The following is a 17,814-nucleotide window of genomic DNA, read 5'->3' on the forward strand; positions in this document are numbered from 1 at the left end:
GGCCAGGAAGAGGTCAGGCGTTCACCCAAAGCTTCTGCCCTCTGATTTTTACATTCAGAAAGGTTGTTTTTTCATCCTTTTTAATCAGTTCAGTTAAATTTATTTTAATCATGCAAACAAGATGTAACCTTGAACATCAAACGCACTTCTTTGCTTCCCGTTTCGGATTCCAAACCTCGTGCTGATTCAGAAAACCGGCTGCTCCTGGCCTCTAACAACCTGATCGGTGGCCCAACCGCGCCAGAGAGACAAAGAGCAGCAGGTGGAAGCCTTGAATACCACTGCCTACTACTGGAATTTTTACTAGTCACTGCAGCTTCTGAACCTGGGGGGGCTCAGTCAGACTCCCAGCAGCTCCAGGCATTTCATTTGTTACCTTCTTTGTCTGGGCGGATACTGGGCGCTGCGTTGCGTATCCCCGCTGCCTTTGATGCGTTGATGCCTCCAGGGCCCTGTACTTTGCCCGCAGAAGGGAAAATAATTGTGCTGCTCGCTCATTTTATCCTAATAGAGTATTGTTGTTTTGAAGTCTGTCCTACTTAAAAAATACATAATGAGTCTTGCACCTACTGAATCCCACATCCCTACATGTGGATCGCCTTCTCTCTGTGTCACATCCGCGGTTTGCCTTCCTCTGCTCCCCGAACCGTCGTTTCCATCCCGCGTAACCGTGTTCCCCCCATAGTCTACCTCTCGATTTCTCCGCTCCACGTTTCGTCCCTCCCGATTTCTCTGCTCCCTTGCATCTCCTCCCCCGATCCCCATCCCAGAAATCGTCCTCCTCCTCAACCCCATCCGTGCCGTTGTGTGCACAGCAGTGTTGTCCTCCTTGACCTCATCCACACTGTCCTCCTCCTTGACCTCATCCACGCCGCTCACACCGACACCCGTCCCAGCCGCACTATCCTCCTCCATGCCGCCGCACCCACCAAACCGCTTCCCTTACTCTCCCCTTTAATTGCCACCGTCACATTTCGTGCCATGGGCCACCTCGACGCTCTCCACCACCCCACTGGCCGTCTCCTCGTTGCCCCCTCCTAAGAAGAAGGTTCGGTCTCAGCCTGCCATCTCCCTCTTTAATAGCACAAAAATTTTCCTACAGCCTCCACCATCATCTCTCGTCGGCGTGGAGCACTCAAAGAGGCGACATTGCCTCTTCTGATCACCTCCCTTCACAGTGGCTCCCAGGACGACCTCAGGAAGGCCTACCGCAAGGCCGCCATCAGGAACCACCCCAACAAGGATGGCGACCCTGAGAAGGTATGTGATCTTCTTTCCCCGAGAAGGTTTTGCGATCATTTTTTCCTTTTTGTTCCCTTCTTTTGCGATCTGGTTGTGATCCGATCTTGTCAGATCTAATGCGGTAGATCGGGGTCGAGGGTAGCCTTCACTTTGTTGAATTTTGTGCACTGAAGGTTTTCTTGCTTCCATGATGTGATTGTCTGCCGGATTTGTCGATGATTCTTGATCTGATCTTGGGTCACACTTGGAGATGGAGTGATTGCCGAAAATTCCTACTGGACATTATATATGTTATAGCTTCAGTGGTTCGCTAGTTTAGGTTTTGACAAATGTTTTTTTATAATGCAGGCAGGAGAGAGCTTATGCAGTCTTGATACCACCAAGCATCTTGGCATCATGTGAGATTGTGGTAAATTATGTCTTGTTCAATCACTTTCTAAGCTGCTTTGTCGGTACCTATAATAGGAAATAGTTTTCAGCCTCTGCACCACGTGATGGACACAATTTGATTCATTTCTACATAATTAATGTATTATTATGCAAGCTACGTTGAAAGGGGAAATGCTTAACAAACTATATGATAATTGAAACTAGCAAGTTGGTCTGCTCTAATGGCACGGCTAGACTCACTACAGCATAATAGCATGAAAAATCTTTGCATGTGTGATTAGTATCCTTTAATTACACTCATTTCAATGCCTACTCATTTTTTTCAATTAATTCCAGGCATTTCAATGACTACTCATTTCCCCCCTTCTATTGTGCTATAGCAAATGCTTGAAGCTATCAATACAATACACAGGGAACTGATAGTGTACTCTGATTTGAAGTCGGATAATTTTTTTGCTCGTGAGGGGTTCACTTAAACTTATTATTGCCAAAGCTACAATGAATAATACAACAAACATTCAACGTGATTCTCAAATATCATGAGATAAATTCGGTCACACGCTTGTGCATGCTCATTGATGTTGTTTTTTTGCATTCACTTGTGTATTAATAAGAGTATCAATATCTCCATTTGTAGATACATTCACTATTGTTATCACATATCGTTGTTTGCTGCATCATTCTTTGATTATTTGTTCGAATAAAGATACCCACTATTGTTATCACCTATCGTTGTTCACTGCAACAAAACAAAGATATTGTAGCAATTCTGTGTGTTTTTTCACTCCACATGCCAGCCTGCTTGTGTGATGTTGTCCTATCGGCGTCGTTCAACTATACCAAATACCTACTCAAATTGTATTTTTAACTTCTAGATTGACAATATATATGAGGAGGTCGCTATATATTTAGCATGTATTGTATTTGCATATGTTATTTTATTTTTATACAGTCAAGCTTTCAATATGATGTTTAGGTTCCTCAGTTCCTTTTTGGTTTTCTTTTGTTTACAATTTCGGAGAGACCTAACCTTAATCTTCCCTTTTTTTATTTCATTTTTCCAGCGAACAAATTCAATACTTCCCATGTTTGGGCCAAAGTCCTATTTGATTCTTATCATTCTATCTAAATGAATACATTCCATTATTTTGTTTGACATACGAGTTCACTCAATGCAGACATTAGTTTGTTATTTCTGAACTAGAATTGATTTGTTGTTCCATCAGTTAAAAATTTTGTTGTGTTTGCCCATCCTTGCAATGGCCTCAGCCATGTCTCTCTATCATTTATTTGTTATGGTTGTCTGCTGCTAACTTCATTTCTATTATTTCACTTGTTTTTCCATGCAAATGTTGGCATAACAATCTTCTAAAATTGAGGAGCGATGTTGAATCCTTCTCATGTGGCTCCTCTCAATTTCAGTTCCTATACCTCATAGTTCGTCATGTCGCTGCACATTAGAATTTTTCCTATGATAACTTGCTCTCAATTGGTGACCTGCAAGATCAACTTTTGTTCATTTTTTCCCAATGATTCAAATATAGACTTAGGTCTTGACTATAGATGAAACTCAAAAATGAATAACCACAACACCTGGAGACTCAAATACAAAACTACCACATAAATTGACACTACTACAAAAATCTCTTTCACTGTCGACTCCAAAACGCCCTTCATTGCTGATTTTGGAGCCGGCAATGGGCAACAGGCAGTGATAGTTCCGGACTATCACTATCGACCTAGGGACCTACAGTGATAGTTGGGCGCCGAATCAATATTTTTTAGGCTAAAAAAATTAAGAAAAATATTTGTTTGCACCCAAGGAACCCCACGCTCGCGCTGTCAGTTCGTGTGATACGTCCTTACCATCCCACCACAGAAGTACTAGTGATAGCATTAGCATATGGAATCCTTTTGACATCTTCTGTTTGAAACTTCAAACGATTATTTGGATATCTAAATGAATTTAAATGAAAAAGTTTTTAACTACAAATTTGTAGATCTAGCCGAAGGCTACAATTTTGGTATAAAGTTTATCCTCATCCGACTTCGTATGAAAAAATTATAAATTTTTTAAAATAAATTATCATCCACTATCACTGCTGGTTTGTAGCTAGAGTCGACAGTAATAATCAAGTTTCACTGTCAGTTCTTTTCGAATGACCTTTTAATGTCAGTTCTTGATACGAACTAGCAGTGATACTCAATTTGCTCGTAAGAAATCAGCAGTGATAGGCTGGCATATAAGCCTATTTCTATAGTAGTGTGATGAGTACAACACCACCTACTTTCCTTGTGATCGCCTCGTTAGCCCCTTGTGACCACCCGCACATTGAATAAAGCAACATGCAAAAAAAACCTGTCCAAAACAGAAAATTTCCACGAGGTACTATAGTTGACTGAGTATCATACGACGAGCTATAACAAAAGTTATTAGGTGACCGACTTCATTGATGAGTCCAACACTGCCTCCTTCCTTGTGATCGCCCCGATTGCCCCTTGTGGGCCTCACATGGCAGAGATTGGGAGTCACTTCCCCACTGCCCCTACGCGGCTTCAGAGCCGTTAAGCCATTGTAGATATCGCCAAAATTGCCTCCTTGCACTCCAGGAGGAGGGCAGGGTGAAGGGAGCCCCGAGGGTCACCATGGAGATGGAGATGGTCACATTCAGGCAGGATGCCGGCACTCTCGTACTCGCTCTCCTCCTCAACGACGCTGTTACTGAAGGTTCATGCATTTATTGGCTCCTAGAGAGGCCGTCAATCATAGATATACTACTTTTGTTTTGCTTCACTAATTTGAACTGTAGAATTTTTGCATGACTGACATGCAACAAGACAACACTCTTGCTTTTTAGAGTTGGCTGATGTGAGGATTGATCTCTACCTGAGCCATGAGTGTGGGTTGCTTCACTGGTGATTTGCCTTTACATAAACATTCACTAAGTTTGCCAACTAATACCTGCATCGGATTTATTGGTTGAAGGAGTAATAGGTGTAATACTTGCATATGATTTATTGGCTAAGGGAGTAATGGATCTGAATAATCGAATATTCTCTTTGCACTCCCCTAAACCTATAGACATATTGAGAAGAGAAGCCTAATGTATTCCAGACTTCCAGTCATTGCTTGGAGCCATATCATACACGAAGACCAATCTTGATGTCCTGTGCACCCATTAGATCGGGTTATCCAATTTGGATTACTAAATCGATAGGCATCCTTGCCTTCTCTACCACAAGCTTGCTACTCATCCTGTTAATCCCGCCCAAAACAGCCTCAAGTTGGACAACTCCCCATGTGTTTGTATCAATTGGGCTGTTGGGGTACAAATCCTCTCTCTCTCTCTCTCTCTCTCTCTCTCTCTCTCTCTCTCTCTCTCTCTCTCTCTCTCTCTCTCTCTCTCAATTATCAATTATCTCAATTATTTATTTTCTCATTTGCTATTTAAGTTTTTTTTTCAGGCCTTCGGCCTATTAGGAGCTTCAAATTAATTCTCATTTTTCTCATATGAAGGATGTTCTGGAAGTGGTGATGCATGTTCTAGAAGTAGAGATGTAATACTGAATTGAAGATTTGGAGTTAAAGTTTGATATCATAAACTACGATTTTGGTAGGTGATCATTTCGGTTTTCCTGGGCAGGGTCAGTAGAGCAGTAGAAGGATAGTTCATTTCCCAGATTTGCATGATTTTTCCTTGTCTAAATGCTTGGGAAAGTGGTAGTTGTTGAAAAGTTACTATTAACCAAAGAAGTTCGTGATCACCTGTACTTCAAATTATCTCTCATGATTGTGAACATGATGTTTTGAGGTCATAGGTTTTTTTAAACATCTATCTATTTCTTAGAAGTGAGAACATATAAGCAGTATAAGGATACATATTAGAAGAACAAAGAATAGTAATAACGCAGGGATCATATTGAATGAGACTGAATATGCAAACCATGACTGCTTATAGCTTTAAATGTGATTGTTTAGGAAGTAATCTCCCTTGATTTTTAAGTACATGTTTCACTATTCTAAAAAATGTGTTCAGTGGTTGAATCTCCTACAGCTCAAGTCTTTATTATTTCGTTCTCAAACAGGCAGCCTTTGAAAATATGCACAATTCCTGTTCTATAGCAATGCACAGGCTAATCATGTATGTGAATTGTTATCTTTTAACATTATCATGCTCACATATATGTTTAGTTTGTTATTGAAATGCTTTGCTGTAGCAAGCACGAGCATTGAAACATATAGGGAGAAGCTTGTTGGTTGATTCCCGCATAATGATGATTGCTACTCATGAAACACTAATAAACTGTACAAGTTTCTTTGCTGGTGTTGCTTTGCCATTTTCCCGTAAATGTTTTGTAATTGTTATTTTTTGTGTGCTAATATACATCTAATATACATTAGTAAGTACTATTTTGTATTTTTGTGCCCTTTCTATTGGGATAAAGAACTAACATGAATGCATATAGTGCTGATTTCTTAAGGTGAAGTCACTTTTTTCTTTTCCCAAATGATCATTTTATTTGATTAAGAGAGATGTGCCCTTGCTTACATTTGTCCAAACTGATTTTTTATGCAAAAGTTATTTCATAAAATAGCGATGAAAGCTAGGCTTTTCACAGTCGAGCACCATCTATGATTCTTGAGCCCAACAACTGAAAATTAGGTGGCAATGTTTTCAATATATTCTTTGCTAGCTATAGTACTTGACATGAATCGGAGGGTGTTTACTTGTTGATGAGTAGTGCTTTGTGCACACATGTTTTGTCTTTGTAATCACCAAAAAACATTAGTTTTCTATTGCAACGCATATGATCATTTATATCAAGTTCTAATTCACTATGGCTTACTTTGTTGTCAAGTTATTGATAGTTTTTCTTTCACTTTATCTTCCTATATATTAAGGTTTGTCAGCTTGTTACTTAACAATGGCCTAATTGAAGATAACGATATATAGCCCGATGCATTTAACACCGAGTTCACATTCCAATAATATATTGTAGTAAGCTATGAGATCAAATACTATCTCTTCATGTTTGTGTTCTATCATTTTGATCAATTTAAGAGTGTGTTATTCACTCAAGTTCATAAGTCATTGGTTGGTCAACTATCATTTTACATTAGCTAAACACAGTTAATTATATTATTTTATAAAAAAAATTGACTCCCGTTACAATATACAGGTAATTACCTAGTACTTGGTGCTCTTTGTGTGCTTATAATTCCTCTCCGACGACAGACATGGCAATTAACCAACAAAAGGTCGTCAACGACGGTGCAAATCGCACCGCACACTTTAGACTCTGGACCACTTTACCAGGAGACTTTAGACTCTGGACCACTTTACCATGAGACAGAGATGGCTCCGTCACTTGCTCGGTCCCGGCTTGCTTGTTTGGTAGGTGTTCTTGACCGCATCTTTGTCAAGACGGCAACAGGAGGAAGACAAGGCAAGTTGAGGAGGTTTAGGGGCCAAGTAACAGGCGAACGATGCCAATCAACAGGCGGGCCGTTGTCCCGTCCGCGCGCCTGTCACCGCGGACAGAATCCTGCACCACGAAGCGATTGGTGCGTGTGATCCTATCAAACAGGCGCCTCTGCAGGGGAAGTTGCTTGCCGTCCTGCGTTTCACACATGACGCCGACGGGTCTGGTCATTGAGTGCAGGAATCAGGATTAGTACTAGTCATTAGAATAGACGTGGCTGCTTACCTAAACAGAAAATTTGGTTGTTTAATCAGCTGGGAGGCTCCTGCTGTGAGCCTGACAACAACTGTTATGGCAGCAGGTCAAGGGACCCGCGCAAGTTTATGACTTTGGAAGCAAGTTGCCATGCTTTGTGGCGCAAGTGTCGGGCCTGCTAACGAGTCCTGACCTAGCTAAATGTCTGGCTTGCCGGGATTGAAAAACTAATGTGTTGTACGGCAGGATTTTCTGATCGAATTGGTTCGTTCGATAGTTGACAAGGCCGAGTATGAAAAACACGATCAGCAATTGGTGTAAAGCGTACGGTAGCATGACCCTGAATCGAAGGGAGCATCATTGTTCATTGTATTCATGACGCGTCCGTGCTAGCTACTGCTGCTGCAACCCTGCAAAGCGAAGGAAGCACAAACTGGTGAGCGTTCCATACCTCCGTGTCCGCGGCGTACGGTTGAGGGGTCGGCGTCACAGTACTGTCACTTGAAGTTAATCGATCGTTTACTCCGGGTTATGCTTGCAGGTCCTCCCATTTTGCTTGGGCCCCTCGGTTGTCTGTTTGTCGGTGCTTGCAACCATCTCCATTGTTGCTGTCTGCTAGGTCTTGCTTTCCATTCAAATTAAGGAAAGGAAATGGGCGGGACATGATTCTGTACTGTAAACTTTGGTTCATGCTGCATCCAGCAAGAACGGACGCCAACATTGCATTGCTACTGCGCTATCAGTGCGCTGCGCATTTGCCTCTGGTAGTAATGCACAACCAGCGAGATTGATTGAAATAAAGAAAGAGGCGTCGGTGCGGTGCGCAGGTGCAGTCGTCGGGGCGTCCGGGACCGGCGTGTCGGGGCCCGTGCGGGAGCCAAGCGACGGACGAGAAGCAACAGCAAATGGACAGCGCAGAGGGAGGCGAGTGAGCAGAGGAGCACTCCTCCTGGGCGCATACCGGGGAAAGTCAACAGGATCAAGAAGTCAACGAGGGAGGCTACCTACGGCGGCGTGGACGCCGCGGCACAATGCCCCATGCCGGAGCTGTCTGGACGACGACGCACGCACTCCACTCCATCGAGTAATTAATCAGCCGCTGATCCAATCGACTCAGTGCTTTGTTTATCTGTGTTTAATTAGGCATAGAGATTAGGGAGGGACGGTTGGTTAAGGAAGGGGCCGGGCGGGCGGTGCTCGTGTGGGTGATGCGCCGGTGACGACAGCGGCGGGGGCGAATGTTCCGCCGCCTCGTGGGCGCCGCCTGCCTCCCTGCCTGACCACGTTGACCCTCATATTTCACTGCGAGGGTCAAGTCGAGAGTTAGCTCTATACCGGAAGACAGTGCAGTGTTCAGCCGAATCGGGTAATTCTACCTTACATAGGGTCATAGCCAACCACTGCCAGCCGATCAGTTCAACCAACGCAAGTTACAAATGCTGAGTAGTTCCACAGCAGTAGAGCCATTCATGTTCAAGTTACTGGCATACACTTCCAAGTTTAAATGATGCTCGCGTTAACAGCTACCCCCATGCTACAGTAGCGCGAGCTTGTCTCTTGTGAAACATCAATGACGAGCAGTAGCACGCTATGCCCAATCGCCCTCCTCCCAAGGGGAACTTTGTCCCGACGCCTCACGTGCGGGTGCATGGCAGTAACAAGGGCAGAGGCCGGCACCATCACCCGTAGTGGACCTCACCGCGCAACCTACTGGCGCAACACATAACATGGCCATGCCGCGCTCGGTTTGAGCTGCTGCTCTCCACGCGTGCGCACAGCCAAAGGCATAGAAAACCCAGCTAATGGCCAGCCGGGCTCCTCCTTGCTTTCAGTGCCTCGCAGCAGCAAAACAAGCCACTAGGCGACACACCACCCGCGCTGCAAAGGTGGCCTCGCTGATCCCGGTGCTTGCAGTGCTCGATAGCGCCAAAACTACCAGTGCTGCTGCGGCCTTGTTTGCGGTGATCTCTTGTCGTGTTCGTTTGACCGGCGTGGGCAGGCAACGGCTTCGGCCAGGGAAAACCGGCGAAACTTGCTCCCGTGCCGGGGCCTCGGACCGCGGCTCGGTGTTCCTGGAGCTCCTCTCCCCGTCGTCAAAGGCTCGCCTCGGTTGGGCGCGCGAGCGACGGGAATGGAAGACTCTATGCTCCCGCGCGCGCACGAACGGCCTTGGGCGTTGGGACTGTGCTCGTGCGCACTCATGATGGACGCATCCTCGGTTCTGTCGTTTGTCTGGCAGGACTAGCTTCTCCGAGTGGACAAGGATAAGGTGTGGCTGCTTCCACACTGGACTGTTGCTAATCCTGGCTCCTGGGCCTCGCAAGTTATACCATTCAGCTGCTTTGCGGAGTTAGTTGTTCAGATATAGCACTGGTGGCAGACGGAAGGGACGATTCAGAGTGCGGTCAAAAATGGCAGGCAATTTCCCACCACGATGGGTTGAGCCGTAAAGAGGACGCATCGATTTGGCAGCTGCATGGTCTATTGCTGACCGTCACCATGCTCTGGATGGAAGCAAACAAAAGAAAGCGGGCGCATGCATGGTTTCATGAGCCACGAGTACTTTCTGGAGCACAAACTCATGTCGGAGCATGAAATCGAAAATGTAGAGAAGCTGAACCGAATGCAAGCAAATCGAGAATGCAGAAACCATCCTTTTTACAACTATTATTCCATCCGAAGGATTTTAACATGAAACTAATAATTTGCAAGACATGTGTTTGAACCTTTCTCCAGTTCTTATCTATGTCCAACGCTTATTTTTTTTAGTTCAAAACTTCTGGCAGCTTTGGTGTTGAGGAGTATATTTGATGTCTATAAATTCTATCTTTGGATGGTAATCTAATGTGCATAGCTAAATACAGGATAAATGGACGCTATGTGATTACCCAAGTCGGAGGAACGAATTTTACCGCCTAAATGTTGACACGAAGGATCGTCAAGAAAGCTAGTGTGTAAGAAGAAGTGGACTTGCCGAATGGTGTGAACCATCGTGGAAGCTTTTCAAGAACCTTTGCAGTTTTTTTTTTTTTGGAAGAGAGGAACCTTTGCAACCTTCGGTGTAACTCTATTCACATCTGTTCTTAGTTTTAATAAGAAAGGATATCTGCTGCTTCTTTAGCTCCTTTTGCAGATGGATGCATGGGTACCATTACTTGACCAGAAAAGAGTTAGCTGGAACTTTCTTGGCGAATTCTTGCCACCTGCAAACTGGATTGTATGCCATCCATCTACCTCAGTCTTTATCACCCGGTAGGAACAATTTTTCTGAATCCACTGAACATAATAAATGAAAAGGTCAATCATCTACAGTCATACTATCAAGAATGTTCAATGCTATCGGTATCAGAACTAGCTGACAAGCTGAAGAAGTGGACTAATTAGATATGACCTTATATAATTTTTAAGCAAAATGTACTTACAAGTTAATCTATTATATTATTATTTAAATGCTAAAAGGAGTCACCGCATTAAAAAAATAAAATATTTAGATCACTTATTAACATCTAATGGTCTACAGTAACTAAAGAATTCATAGTAAATCTGATTAATAAATAGCTAAATTCGAAATTAAAAAATATGGAAAATTAACTGTTCGATATTTATATGGCTAGGGAAGCAAAATATCTATATAAAGAGTCCAAATAAATAATAGTTGAAATTGAGGTTAAATAGAAAAAAGAAAGATCAATATAAAATACAGTCTTAGGAAAATCAAATACCTAAATAAAGAGTCAATATAAATTACAATTAATTAAATGCTATCATAACAAAATATTGCAGTGAGACTAGCTACGCTATTAGTATGGATCACTTTGCTGGTTTTACTTAGAGCTGGCCAAATAGGCTGACACACAACCAGGTTCTGTGGGCACGGCCCAAGCACAGCACAATCCATTTATAATCATGCCGGGCTAGCACAGCACGACGGGTGTAACGACCCTAGTCTCGGGTCCTCTGTGCCTCCTGTATCAGTTCATAGAATAAATAGTTAATACATACATAATTCAACAGAATGATATTAAATACAAATTTTGAATAAAATAATTACCTAAACAGAGCGAACGATGATCTTGTGGACTAAGATCCATGGTAGACCAGCCATGCACCTACAATGGAACGAAACGACACAAAGTGGAACAATCCAATACCATAGGCAACTTAGGCGCGTGTAGCGCATGACCCTCTTAGAGCATGTATGTGATTTTGGTGACTAATGACAATATAAGTCAATGAGACTAACATGTTTGTCAAGTATATACTTTAGTAGGTCTCATGGATGTAATACATGAAAAAACTACTGAAACGGAGATAAAGTTTGACTGAATTGGAGAAGTCTCAGGAAAAATGATTACATCGAAAGGTCCGATGATACCCGAGTTATATACGCCAGAGTATTTATGTCAAAAGGGCTCAAAGAAGAATCAACACACTAGATGGTCCAGCACTTTGGAGAACAACACGCTAGAGTATTTTTGACAGTGAGGGAGAAAACAGTTATGCACACTGGAAGGTTCGATGCTAACATTCACCAGAGTATTTGTGTACATTGGAAGGTCCCACGCACTGAGATGTACTCACCGGATGGTACGCGATAGAGTACTAGTTGCAGAGAAGGTTCCAAGTATTGAAGATTGAAGGTCAATGCACCGGATGATCTAGCGCTCAGAAGTTCAACACACGGAGAAATTCTTACAGAGAAGATTTTAGTGGCTCAATCAGACTAAGACAACATGCTGAATGGTCCGGCGATGAAGTGAAGAACACACCGAAATGTCCGGTATTCACAGAGGATTTGAGTGGGGTTCCAATAGCTAGTTTTTTAAAGGATGTACACGCCAGATAGTCCGGTAAGTATAATGTTGTTTACACAGAAACATCCGGCGTATACAATAAAGTTGAGATATTGGGGCAACAACTAGTCTGTAGGGTTGAGGCTATAAACGCTCCTCCACTCGATCATTTGAAGTACTAGAGTCCAGAGAAGCTCACATACACTAGAAAAGATATCTAAGCCACAAAAGACCTTAAGGTGATCATCCAAGGAAATTAAGCATATGATTAGAGAGTGATTAGTGCTAATAGACCTAGAGATAGTTGTGTCTAGGTGTTGCTGCTTAGAGAGGGGATCAAGGAGTGATCCTGACTTGTACCAAGTGGTACGTCGGCTCCTTAGAATCTTTTTGACTCACCGGCACCTTGGGCCTTGGTGGCTCAAGCTTTTTAAAATGTAAAATGAAGACGGCGACAAGTGACCAGAATAGAGCCTTATGGTGAGACCTTGCATTAGTGGCTTGGTAACTCTACCTGCGTATGTCCTTGGTGGCTCAATGGTCATAACGGGGTGTCGTCCGAGAGTTATAGCTTAGGTGACTGCTCCAACATAGACTAGAGGTGGCATTTATGCCATCGATACAACGAAATAAAAATTCCTTGTGTCGAGTTTTTTCTCTCTACCTTGTTTACGTTTCTGCACTTACATATTTGCAATTTACCTTTTTAGATAGGTTGCAATCTCTTTTGAATAGTAGAGTAGACATACTAGATAAATCTAGATTATGTTTAGATAAAAAATTAATATAGGTTTATTTTGTGAAGTTTTTGAAGCCGATTAGTTTCAAATGTCCTAATTCACCTCCTCTTAAGACATCATCGATCCCTAAAATTGGTATCAAAGCCTTGTGCTCTTGATAAGGTTTAACCTCCTAGAGTTGTGATATCTGTGGTTGGGATGGATACCCATAACACTATATTTTGATGGCACTAATTTTTCCTGATGAAAAATTCTAATGATATGTTTTCTTCAAACCAAGGGGTTAGATGTTTAGAGAGTCACCGAAGAAGGGATGAGGCAACGCTTCGAAAACAAAGAGAGAATGCGATACTTTAGCGAAGAATATTATTTTATTATTTTTATGTGTTGATGTATTTAATCAGGTTTATTCTCTCACAGATGTACATGATATTTGAACTAGCCTCATTAAAATACATGAAGGCATAAATGATGTGCGTAATGAGATGGTTTGACGTCAATTGGAGATAATTAAGTGGTGAGAAGAATACGTTAAACTCTTCATCTAAAGTACAAGTTAATAGTATACATCATCTATGACAACAACGATATCGCCAAGATAACTCCAAGCTAAGTGCTCAGTAAGATCATTGCCCATGAGATAACTATGAACATGATGATGGAAGCTTCTTCCTCATCCGAAGCCAAGAACTTTGCTCTCACAAGCAAGCAAGTATCATACTGACACATGAAAGCAAAGATGAGGAGATAAGAGTAAGAGTCAAGCTCAAGCAAAAATGATGGTGATAAAGATGAAGAGAGCTAGGAAGAAGATGAGCAAAACACCTCAAGTGATGAATAGATTGATCCCAAGATCGCCAGGCTCATCTCACAAGTAGAGAAGAACAACAAGATGATTAATACCAAGATTGACCATCAAATCTCTATAAAAGACTTGGTCAACATAATTGATCATATCAAGATAGAGAAGAAGATCAAAAACAAGAGGAAGACAAGAGGAAGAGGCAAAGTATTTGCAAGCATAGAAAGATGAGTAAGTCGAGATGAAGATTTAAGCTCAAGTGATGAGAGTTTCACCATCCACTCCTCTAAGAGAAGCTCTTTTTCAAGATCATCATCACGTAAGTCATCACATAAGTGCCTTATAGCCTAAGGTATGAAAAATGATGTGAGTGATGATGAGTCCAATAAGGATTCACACTTTCAAGAAGAACTTCTTAATTTGATAAATGAGCAACAAAGAGACTTAAAGAAATAATCTAAAGAACTTAAGAAATTCAATGCTCTTATTGACGTTTATGCTACTTTTGTTTCCAATTATAAATAATTGTTGAGTAAAATTGAATTGCTAAACAAGGAGCATAAAAAGCTTAAGAAAAAATTTGAGTGCATTGAATAGCAATATAAGGCCCCTTTAAAGCAATCTACTTCTATTTTTAATTTCAATTCTAAGGTAGATATTATCACTTCTTGTAATGATTTAATTATTACATCTAGCTCACCCCTTTGCAATAAGATATGTGTTAAAAATGTTCTTGTAGAATCATATAATGACCTTATTGAACAAGAGAATGATACGCTCAAGCAAGAAGTGGAGAGGTCCACAAAAGACTTAGCAAGATTAAAGGGCAGAGAACATGTCCAACTTACTCAAGATAATCATACAACCATGGTGAATAAGGTTGTAGAGGGGTCAATCGTGACATGCTTCAAGTATCATCAAGAAGGCCATAAGTCTTTCCGATGCAAGCAAGTCAAAAAAGAAACCAAGAAGAGAAAAAAGCTGATGAACCTCTCCAACAAAACTTCCAACCTCTATACCAAGCCCAACTACAAGATCAAGATCAAAACAACCACTAAAAGCTTAAAAAAAAGAAAAATGGTAAAGTGGTTACACATATGGTTGGGAGAAAGGACCGGAGGTGGAACCAACCTATTTAGGTGTCCAAGAAAGTTATCATCAACATGAAGTGGCCCCAATCAGTTTTAGTTCCAGAGAAGATTTGAAAGCCTTGAGTTGGTATTGGGGATTTGGAGACTTAGGTCATAAGTGAAAGTGCATCTAGCCTCTATGTGTAGTTTTGATAATTAATGACAATACCTATGGACTAACAATGGTGTTGAGTTTGTTAGTAGGTTATTCCATAGGTGATGCATGGATGAGAAATATGTATGAGCTCTAAGTAAATGGGGAGATTGAAAATGCATCAAGATGCATGAGCTCTAGGTGATGCTCGGGTAAGTGATGACAATGCCTATGGACTAACAATCATATTGAGAATTGCTATTAGGTTATTCCATAGGAGATGCATAAATGATGAAGCATGGATTCTTTGAGAAATGTCATGAGTTCAAAGAATTGCATCAAAAGTCATTGAGATTTTAGTGATACTCATAAGAAGAAGAAGAAGCTCAATAAGATTAGCAATAAGCTTGAAGGCTAAGTTACTTGTGGAGATCAAGTAACTAAAGGTATGCTTGTCAATAGAGTTTTATGGACTAACCCGTGTGCTATGTGTTTAAGAATGAGTAGGGTTAGGTTCTATATGAAGATTGACAATATGCATGAAGGCTAATAAGTTACTTGTGTAGATCAAGTAACTTAAGGTATAAATGTTATCATTTAGGTTTCATGGACTAACCCATGTGCTTTGTGCTTAAGAGTGAGTTGGGGTTAGGATTCATAAGAAGGTATAAGTTGAATTGAAATTATATGTGCCAACAGTGAAGAACAAGAGTGGACTCCATATATGAAAAAGTGAATTCCTTGAAGATGTCGAATACAAAGTGGTTTTCTATGGCAAGACGGTGAAGGGCAAGCAAGACTCAGCTGCGATGGACCATCCGTGGTGAAGGGCAAGCAAATGGCTTGGCGCCGAAGGACCAAGGCGGTGGTGAAGAGCGAGTGAAGGCTTTGCGCCGATGGACCGTGCGAGGCTATAGGAAGATATGGATGATTCACATCAATCATATGAAGAATCAAGAAGAGATAGAGTGAAGAATATATGGAAGTTGGCAACCCTCAAGGTTTGAAAGAAAAAGAAGCGATACTTGAAAGTTTTCAAATACTCAAAGTGGTTCAAACGAGTTTTATCTTTGAATTTGAGTATAGGTATGCCGCACTATTAAGAGGGATGCAACGTGAGCTAATTGTCACGTCTCAGTGCTCAAGAGTTCCCAACCAAACCCAAAGTGAGAGTTTGTCGTTAAGAGTCCGGAGCGGGAAGTGCGGAAGTGTCCAAAATAGGTTTTAGAGTGTTCCTAATTTAATCCTATGTGTTTTAGGTCATGAATTCAGTTGGGATGTGTAGCCCTCTGAATAAGCTTTCCATAGAGTCCAAAATCGTCGAAATCGGACTCCGGAATCAAAAGTTATCACCGTTTTTCGGAGGTCAGCTATGTTGTACCTGGAGTCTCCGGTGTAGGTCGGATACTCCGGTACCTGGAAAGGCCGGAGACTCCGGTACCTGAAGTGGCCGGAGACTCCGGGAAGTCTCCGGGGCTGTTTTCTGGGTTAAGTGCCGACCGGAGACTCCGGTAAAAGTCCAGAAAAGAGCATAACGGCTAGTTCTGACACGTTCTGTGACCGTTCTGACGCCGTATTTGGATTTAGGGCCGGATACTCCGGTGTTCACCGGATACTCCGGTCAGTTCTGACAAAAACAGTAACGGCTAGTTCTTTGGAGTGGGCTATTTATACCCCACTCACCCCATCCTTTGGGGCTGCTGCAAGGGGCACGAAAGAACACATTTTTAGAGCCAAAAGAACCTCTCCTACTCCATTCTAGTGTGTGATTTGAGAAGAAAAGTGAGTTGGGTTGTGAGATTGGAAGATTGAGTGCAAGTGAGCCAAATCCATTCTTGAGCACTTGAGTTCTCAGCAAGAAGTTCGATTGCGTTTGTTATTCTTGGAGGTGAAGCCTCCTAGCTGGCTAGGTGTTGCCCGGTGAGCTCCTGCGCGTGTGGTGAGCCGCGAAAAAGTTTGTGAAGGTCGATCTCGCCTCCGAAAGGGAAGAGATAAAGCTAGTGGATCGAGAAAAATAGTTGAAAGAGACCCGGCTCGTTGGAGCTTCCTCAATGGAGACGTAGGATTCACAGTGGTGAATCCGAACTTCGGGAAACAAATCTTTGTCTCCTCTCTTATTTTCTTACTTTTATGTTCTTGCTCAAATCTTTGTGCATATTATTCGATCTACTTGTTTGTGTGTATTTGAGTGTAGGTTCTTCGTGAATCTACTTGGAATCATCTCCGGGAACACACGACATCACTTGGTTTAAGCTAGAACTCTCTACTCTTTAATTTTATTCAGTTTCGAGCTCAGTTCTGTACAGAACTCGGAGAATCCGGCCTTTACCGGAGTTTTCGGACCTGTACACACCGGAGTATGCGGACTACACCGGAGTCTCCGATGGACAGTAATTTCAGACATATGAACAGTGTTTTCAGCCTTTTTCAATTTAAGTTTTATTGCATATCTCTTGCTAGAATTGAGTAATTTTTGTCACCTTAGGATTGTAATTTCCACACTTATTTAGGGTGATTATGCACTAGTTGAGCCTAGCATATTTAGGTTTTTCTCTTGTGAAAAACTCGTTAGTTTATATTCCGCTGCAAGTTTAGGCCAACGGTAAAAATGGACGAATTTTTGTAAAACGCATATTCACCTCCCCTCTAAGCGACATCATTGTCCTTTCAATAAGATGAAGAGAATATTCAAGCAAAAAAAAAGCTAAGTGTACAAGATTAGACACATTGATAAAGACATTGATAATCATATACCTAAATCATCATCCAAAGGTAAACAAGATAATGGTACTAAATGCAAGATCTTTTTGATTGATGTATACATTTATCTTGTCTAATATTGCATATGCTTATTTCTATTTGTTCCAATGCCTAGTGTAGGTCTTTTATATGGTAGATTGTTTGTATTTTTCTTACTAACCCATGAGCAACCTAAATGATTTAT

The 17,814-nt window shown here is 41.8% G+C and overlaps 2 long non-coding RNA genes across 3 annotated transcripts; one reads left to right on the forward strand and one right to left on the reverse strand.

Annotated features, from left to right (window-relative positions):
- The first annotated feature begins 904 nt into the window (after positions 1–904).
- On the forward strand, positions 905–2,885 carry LOC133888542 (uncharacterized). The gene is made up of 2 exons (XR_009903803.1): positions 905–1,260; positions 1,591–2,885. It is a non-coding gene; the product is annotated as an uncharacterized LOC133888542 (long non-coding RNA).
- Positions 2,886–8,681: 5,796 nt separating this feature from the next.
- On the reverse strand, positions 8,682–16,281 carry LOC133889660 (uncharacterized). 2 transcript variants are annotated; one of them, XR_009903917.1, is made up of 4 exons: positions 13,670–16,281; positions 11,363–13,564; positions 11,140–11,277; positions 8,682–10,587 (listed from the first exon to the last, which is right to left on the reverse strand). It is a non-coding gene; the product is annotated as an uncharacterized LOC133889660 (long non-coding RNA). The 2 variants fall into 2 exon arrangements; XR_009903916.1 differs by having other exon boundaries at positions 11,363–16,281.
- Positions 16,282–17,814: the final 1,533 nt, after the last annotated feature.

This window comes from Phragmites australis, chromosome 13 (genome assembly GCF_958298935.1).
Source record: "Phragmites australis chromosome 13, lpPhrAust1.1, whole genome shotgun sequence".
Lineage (NCBI taxonomy): Eukaryota > Viridiplantae > Streptophyta > Magnoliopsida > Poales > Poaceae > Phragmites > Phragmites australis.